Source organism: Brienomyrus brachyistius, chromosome 9 (assembly GCF_023856365.1).
Source record: "Brienomyrus brachyistius isolate T26 chromosome 9, BBRACH_0.4, whole genome shotgun sequence".
Classification (NCBI taxonomy): Eukaryota; Metazoa; Chordata; class Actinopteri; order Osteoglossiformes; family Mormyridae; genus Brienomyrus; species Brienomyrus brachyistius.
Window position 1 is genome coordinate 5,132,224 of NC_064541.1, and position 6,778 is coordinate 5,139,001.

General features: G+C 43.3%; 1 long non-coding RNA gene across 1 annotated transcript in view; it reads left to right on the top strand.

Annotated features, from left to right (window-relative positions):
- The window catches only part of LOC125748364 (uncharacterized), a 104,749-nt gene extending 99,946 nt beyond the window's left edge, over positions 1-4,803 (top strand). Inside the window, exon 5 of the long non-coding RNA XR_007399520.1 lies at positions 4,598-4,803. This is a non-coding gene — a long non-coding RNA (uncharacterized LOC125748364). The remainder of the gene's footprint in view (positions 1-4,597) is intronic.
- The last annotated feature ends 1,975 nt before the right edge of the window (positions 4,804-6,778 follow it).

The window sequence follows — 6,778 nt, forward strand, 5'->3', positions numbered from 1 at the left end:
AACTTGAAACAGGGTCAAAGGTGCCCAAGGCTCACTGATTGCATGGGGAGCCAAGGGTAGCCTGTGTGGTTCTATCCCACAGGATCCTGTAGCACAAATTGCTGAAGAAGTTGTGCCAGAACACGCAGTGCATTACAGCTTACAGTCTACTGGACCATGGAGCAATAGGCTGTAATGTCGCATGTATGTGATTGATCTCGTTAGTTTGGGTGCGTGTGCGTTGTTTACTTAAGGAAGAGATGGCATCAGGATGCACTACAGAAAGGAGGCAAGCCAGCAGCGGCAGTGTGATGCTCTGGGTAATGTTCTGCTGGGAAACCTTGGGTCCTAGCATTCATGTGGTACTTGGACATGTATCACTTACCTAAACATTGTTACAGAGCAAGTGCAGCCCACTTGTAAGAATATTATTCTCAGATAGCAGTGGCCTCTTTCAGCAGAATGATGTGGCCTGCCACACTGCAAAAATGGTTCATTAATGGTTTGAGGAACATGAAAGAGTTCAAAGTTGTTGTCCTGGCCTCCAAATTCCCCAGATCTCAATCCGATCGAGCATCTCTGCAATGTGCTGGACAAACAAGTCCGATCCAAGGAGGTCCCACCTCTCAACTTACAGGACTTAAAGGATCTGCTGCTAATGTCTTGGTGTCAGATACCACAGGGTTGTGGATCTTATAGGGGTCTAGTGGCATCCATGCCTCCACAGGTCAGAGCTGTCTTGGGGGCACGAGGGGGGCCTACACTATTTCTTTAATTTTTGTTTTAATGTTATGGCTTATCGTATGTATGTGTCAGTTTTGTGGTGCACAGTAGCTCCCCCGGTTCTCAAGCCACTTCTGCAAAATGGCATATCCGAAACAACAAGCGAGTGCTTATCTGCATCCTCCACGCCTTTGTGGTTTCAGGGGTGGATCACCAGCGTCTGGGTAGCAGCACGCAGAGAGAACCAGGGTCCACGCACAAACAGTGGCCCTATTTCTGTTCAAATCCACTGGGCGGGCGGTTTTATGTATCTAATCATTCAGTTTCTGCATAGAAACTAGCAGTTGTCTATTATTGCCTGCATGCTGCATTCCTGCTGCATGTCCTATAACAGAGGGAATATTCCAGTTATGATATATATATCGATCACAACCACGTTCCTTATTAGGCCACCACTGCCCCCCTTTTAAAAGTAAAAAAAATAGTTTTCCCCTTAAATAAAACTATTTGATTAATTGATAAACCACATTTTATCAGTTGATCCAGCATTTTTGTGTCATTCTGCATGGCCTATCATGGAACTCTTGTTTCCAAAGCTTCTGTTATAATTTATAAGTAGCTATCACATTACCAGGGGCTTTTTTCTGTTATCCATAAAACATTTGCTTATGGAGTTAATGAAATATTTACTTTGCCTGTTCGTAGTTACACTAAACGTCAATCTTTCATTCTCAGTTTAAGCTTTCAGAGGTACATTCAGCAGCTGCTGTGGTATTGACCAAAAAAAACACGGGAGATCCTTCCAAGGCTAAGGCATATAGCAGTTTTTCCATTGCATCAAAGCCTTAAATAGATTAATTTGCGATGGTTGCTGGTGTTAGAGACAGGGTGTGGGGGAGGTGTCAGGATCTGCAGGAAACCTCTTTCAGCTGCAGGAACCAGCTCCAGCAAGCATGCCAATCTTAGCTAATACTCAACATACTTAGCATCAGGTTTCGGTTGGAGCCCCTTGCCATGCAAGTAAGCAGGTTGGGGAAGGAGATGTTCAAACCTAAATCACACTGTGACGGGGTGATTCTTCCTGTGGAATAAAATAACTGCTGTATCTCAGATTAGTTTCTTCACTGATACTTCAAGAAATCAAGATACCATTCACTTTGTTGACCTGTAAACATTTTCCCAGTTATTGTAAATTGGCTTTTCTTCTTATGTCCTTCTTACCCAAATTCCCTTTCTTGTCTCGTCTGACTTCGACTGAGCGAGATCAGCAGAATTTTTGCATAATACATTGGAGCGGTATGCAAACTGGTTGTGGGTTTTATGAAGTGTCGTTCCCTTTGCTATTCCTTCTAATTTATCATCCAGGGCGGATCTGTGTGAAGCATCAGCCAGCGAGAAGCTCAGCGCGTGCAAGTGAGAACGCGGGGGGGGGGGGGGGGGGGACCACCGAGGCAGCCGGCGGCCGGGGGGGAAAAGCTGAGGACGGGCGACTCTCGCATTGTCACTTTGCGCTGGGCGTGCAAAATGAGATGGAGGACAGGTATCGCACCAGCGCTAACGTTCCATGCAAACTGCCACAGAAACACATTTCTCTGTTTTTAAATGGCATTTCATTACAAAGATGTACGGTGTATGTTTGCATATGTGACAAATAAAACTGGAAACTTGCGTCTTTTTGACTTATCCCCGTTGTGTAAGAAAGACCACTTATTATGTGCATATTAAATAGTATTTTCATTGTGACTCTGCTTGCAAACTGACAGCTTTGGTTTCAGATTTGGGTGCAGGACACCCCCCAGCCATGGTGAACGTTGACACCTCCCTGATCGAAGCTCCAGTCACAGACGTTTGATTTCAGGATGCATCTGACAAGAAGACGTCTGTGTCCCCGGAGCCTTTATTTATAAACACACAAAAAGCCAAACTTTCGGCATAATTGAAGAGAACAGTGTTAATTTTAATTTTTGTAGTAGCCATTGATTTTTCCCTAGTACAACAAGACATTGTTTGTTAATTATCTTCCTGTTAAATTAAAGTACCGCTGTACTTACTTAACCTGGAAACAGGGAATCACTTTCAATCTGTATAAGCCTGCTCACCCCCCCACCCCCAACTCATTAACCACATTTGTAATTACATAGTTTCAATTACATTCTCTAGTATTTAACAATGTATCATTCTCCCAATAAGACAGTTCATCTAACTTTAAAGCGAGCATTTGAAGAGGAGTAATCACAAAGATCAATCCAAAGGGAGGACTTAAGAGCAGTCTGATTCGAGACGACAAGCTCCATTCCTTCTGTAATCACAGTTTAGATGGCGTGAGACATCAAATCCTCCGCCAAAATTAGGGGCTGGTGCGCGATGAAACAGACGATGACGTCCCACTTTGATCTGAGATCTCAAAACTTATTTCCTGGCCTGGCGAAGTGTCAATGAGCAAATCCATACATTCTCTAAAAGAGTTTGCATGCTGATATACAATACAGAGAACGCAAAAAGCCTCCGAAGTATAGGAACAGTCTGTCAGGATGAGGGCTTTTTTTTGTTGCTGAAGGTATTGTTTAGTTGCCAAATCCTCCTTTTTCTAAAACTGCGACAGCATGAACACAAAGGCCTACAGAAGACTGATGCAGCAGCATTCTCTCTGCTGCGTGCTTATTTCTCATCTGCATCTGACTCCTCTTTGAGGCCCGCGCTTGTGCTTGTGACCTAAATACGGAACTAATCTGCTCTTCAGCCTTCCTCATAAACCTGCACCAGATACATCACATCCAAGGTCCCTCTCACTCTATGGCAAAGCACTAACTTAAGGACATTTGCGGATTTCCCTACCACCTCTGAAACTGTTTGCAAAATAAAGAAAATAAAAATCTGTATTTCCCTCACCTCCGGGGAAGAAATGGGGGATTTAACAGTAGCTTTAATTTGATCATAGTATTTGAAGGCTCCGATTCAAAATTATTTTTTGAACAAAGAAACGACTTGAAAAGGATGCGGAAATTCTGTCTGCATATCTGCACACAATCATCTGCCTTATAATTTCCTGCAGCTCATCATATGGGAGACATATTTACTATGAAAGCGGAGAAATGTGTCATTAAGATTTTGATCTCGACGTCAGCTATCGAGGAGGGATATCTAAAAGACTGAGTGTCTCTGTCAGAGGAGCCAGTCATAGCCTTGCTCCGGGCTTTTTCGGAATAACTAATCCTTAATTTTATACGTGCCTTGAATATCGGAGCCATTAGCCAGCCGTCTCCGATCTGATGAAGCATGGAAAGCTGTAACAAACACAATTATTTCCTCTTAGCATCCTTTCTCTCCCTTTTATTCTTTAGCCGTTACGCGGAATGCTGATCAAAGGGGCCGGGGTGCCTCAGTCTGCATCCCAACGTTAGTCACACGCCACTGATCTGCCCAAAAAACAGAAAATGGGGAGGGGGGGGGGAGAGCTGTGATGAAGACCACTAAAACCCTGTGGGGCCCAGGCTCCTCTCTGCATTTATCAAGGGGAGGAACCCTGGAGCCGTAACCGCTGGCAGAAGCCAATCACAGAGCGAGATAAGGAGAGGGGGCGGGCCCAAAGGGGGGGGATGTTTCCGAAGGAGATGTGGAGACTGGGATTGGACCGCCTCCCTTCGTCGTGAAGACAGACATATACAGATCTGGAAAAAATTAAGAGACATATTTTTTAAGAATCTGCATCGTTAAATCCTGGTTTAATCGTGGTTCTGCTGCCAGAAGGCTATGATAAGCAGCAGGTTGCTTCCAGGTTCAAAGACCGTAGTACATAAGAATAAGGTGAAACGGGAGAGACTGGCAGTGACCGGAAACCAGCCAGGGAAAGGGCAGAAGTGACTCTCTAATGGATGACTGTTAACTATTCCAACAGTGCTGCAAGAATCGGAAGAAGACATCAAGTTACCTTCAAAAGGAATGGGAATCATTAAGTGCAGGTGTGAAGTGCACTGCTAGGACAAATTCGTAACAGGCTCCTAGAAGCAGGACTGAAGTCCCATAAAGCAAGGAAGAAGCCCTTCATTAATGAGAAGCAGGGAAGGACCTGGTTGAAGTTCATAAAAAAATGTATATTTCACACATAAGTATACCAGTAAATTGAGAAATAAATGTAGCTAAAATTCTTATGTGTCTCTAAATTTTTTTCTTGAGCTGTATATACACACATACATACACACACAAACACACACGCACACACGTCGGATAAACATGTCTTTATGGGGACCGCTGATTCATTTCTATGGGAAAATGCTAACACTAACTATGACAACCTTAATCCCCACCCTGCCCTAACCATACATAACTAAACAAAATACAAGAGTTTTTGCATTTTTAGTTTTTTCATTGCAGTCACAGATGTTTATTAAATCGAGTTTTCCCTTATGGGGACCAGGAAACGTTGTGGGGACATTGTGTCTCCATAAGGTAAGGTATACCCACACACACACACACACACACACACACACACACAAACCCAGCATGCAGCAGCTCCTGTAGCAGTAGCTGCTGGCCAAAAGACTCCTTTTGAAAACACCTTTTGAAAAAAACAGAGCAGATCAGTGTGTCCCAGGACAAGGTACATTTCCAGTAAAATATCAGCCGGTGTAAAGGAGAAAATGGCGTGCTGTTAAATCACTTTGAACAAAATTATCCATCGCAAAAATGTTGCTATTTATGGGTGCATGAACAACAACACTGGGAATAAAATAAACACTCCCGGCTTTTTAGATTATAATCCAGACTACTCAGATTAGTGGAAAAATACATTACGAACAGAGGCTTACATTGCTTTGACATGCTCTAATAGATCAAATCTGCAGAGGCTGTTTTAAAGACCGGCATATGAAGTTGAGGAGGACTGTGTTCCTGAACACTGGCTGAGAGAGGGTACATGAGAGCAGTGTGCACTGCAGACTTCCTGTGTGCTACGCTGCAAAGTGCGTTAGAAATTATATTGAACTCTGCACTGGGAGGTGTGTACGATACACTGCTGAAACATATGGGAATAGCATCTTATTTTATTGTCCATATGCTTGGAAACTTTTCATCCCGTAATGTTTCTAATCACAGTACGGCTCCCTTTGTGACATAAACCTCAACCGCATCCTCCCCTCCCCCTCCCCCAGCGCGAACCAAAACAGCTTTTTCAGATATTTTTTTTCTTTCTGTAATATAAGTTCACTTTAAATGTAAGTCTAATTTGGGAGCAAATTCCACACGTTTGAATGGATATCAGATGGTTACATATTGCACAAGTAGGATAGCGTCAGGCAGAGTAATAAACACTGTCTTCGTTGTCACTACACATGAGCGCAGAAAGATTTCCAGCCACTCTGGCGGGTGCGTATGTTTGAGCGAATGTTTGTCTTCGATAGCTAGAGAAGCACCTCATTCGCCATATTTGAATAATCAGCCTTGGCCTGCACTGAACATCAAGGGTTGTGGAGCGTTCGTTAATAAAGTCGGACACTGATGGCAGTCACACACAGTACAGTGTTTCCCGGAATTCACAGTGCTCCTTTGTCACAGCCTGGTTATCCTTGTGATCATTCGGGACCACTAAGTTCACGACCCCCAATGCTAAGCTTAGTCAACTGGGAACGACCTTAAAAGCAATCTCTGTCTGATGGCAGCACCGCTTTTCGATCGTAAAGCGAGCAAATTTTGATTTATGACCTTGGCGTTGCCACAGCAAGGGGACAGAATCCTCATTGTACTGAATATGGTTAGCATGTGATACCGTTCACACCACAAAAGGAGCGACACAAGGGCAAACCGAACGACTATCTCACGCTTTGATTCTCGTTAACCATGAAGCAATATGTTCCCACTTAAAGTGTACGTGTTGGCTAAATTTAGCAAACTTTAGAATCAACAGACACAGAATTGGCTTTGCTCTGTATCCTTTCAAATAACAATATATATTATCAAGGCTTTGCGCTCCTGTCAAATGGCAATTAAATGTAATTTTTATTTATTATAACAGTCAGAAAAGTACCATCAAAGTTTTCCTTAACTCAGCCAATAAGTTACAAGCTTTGTTTTGATCAATACG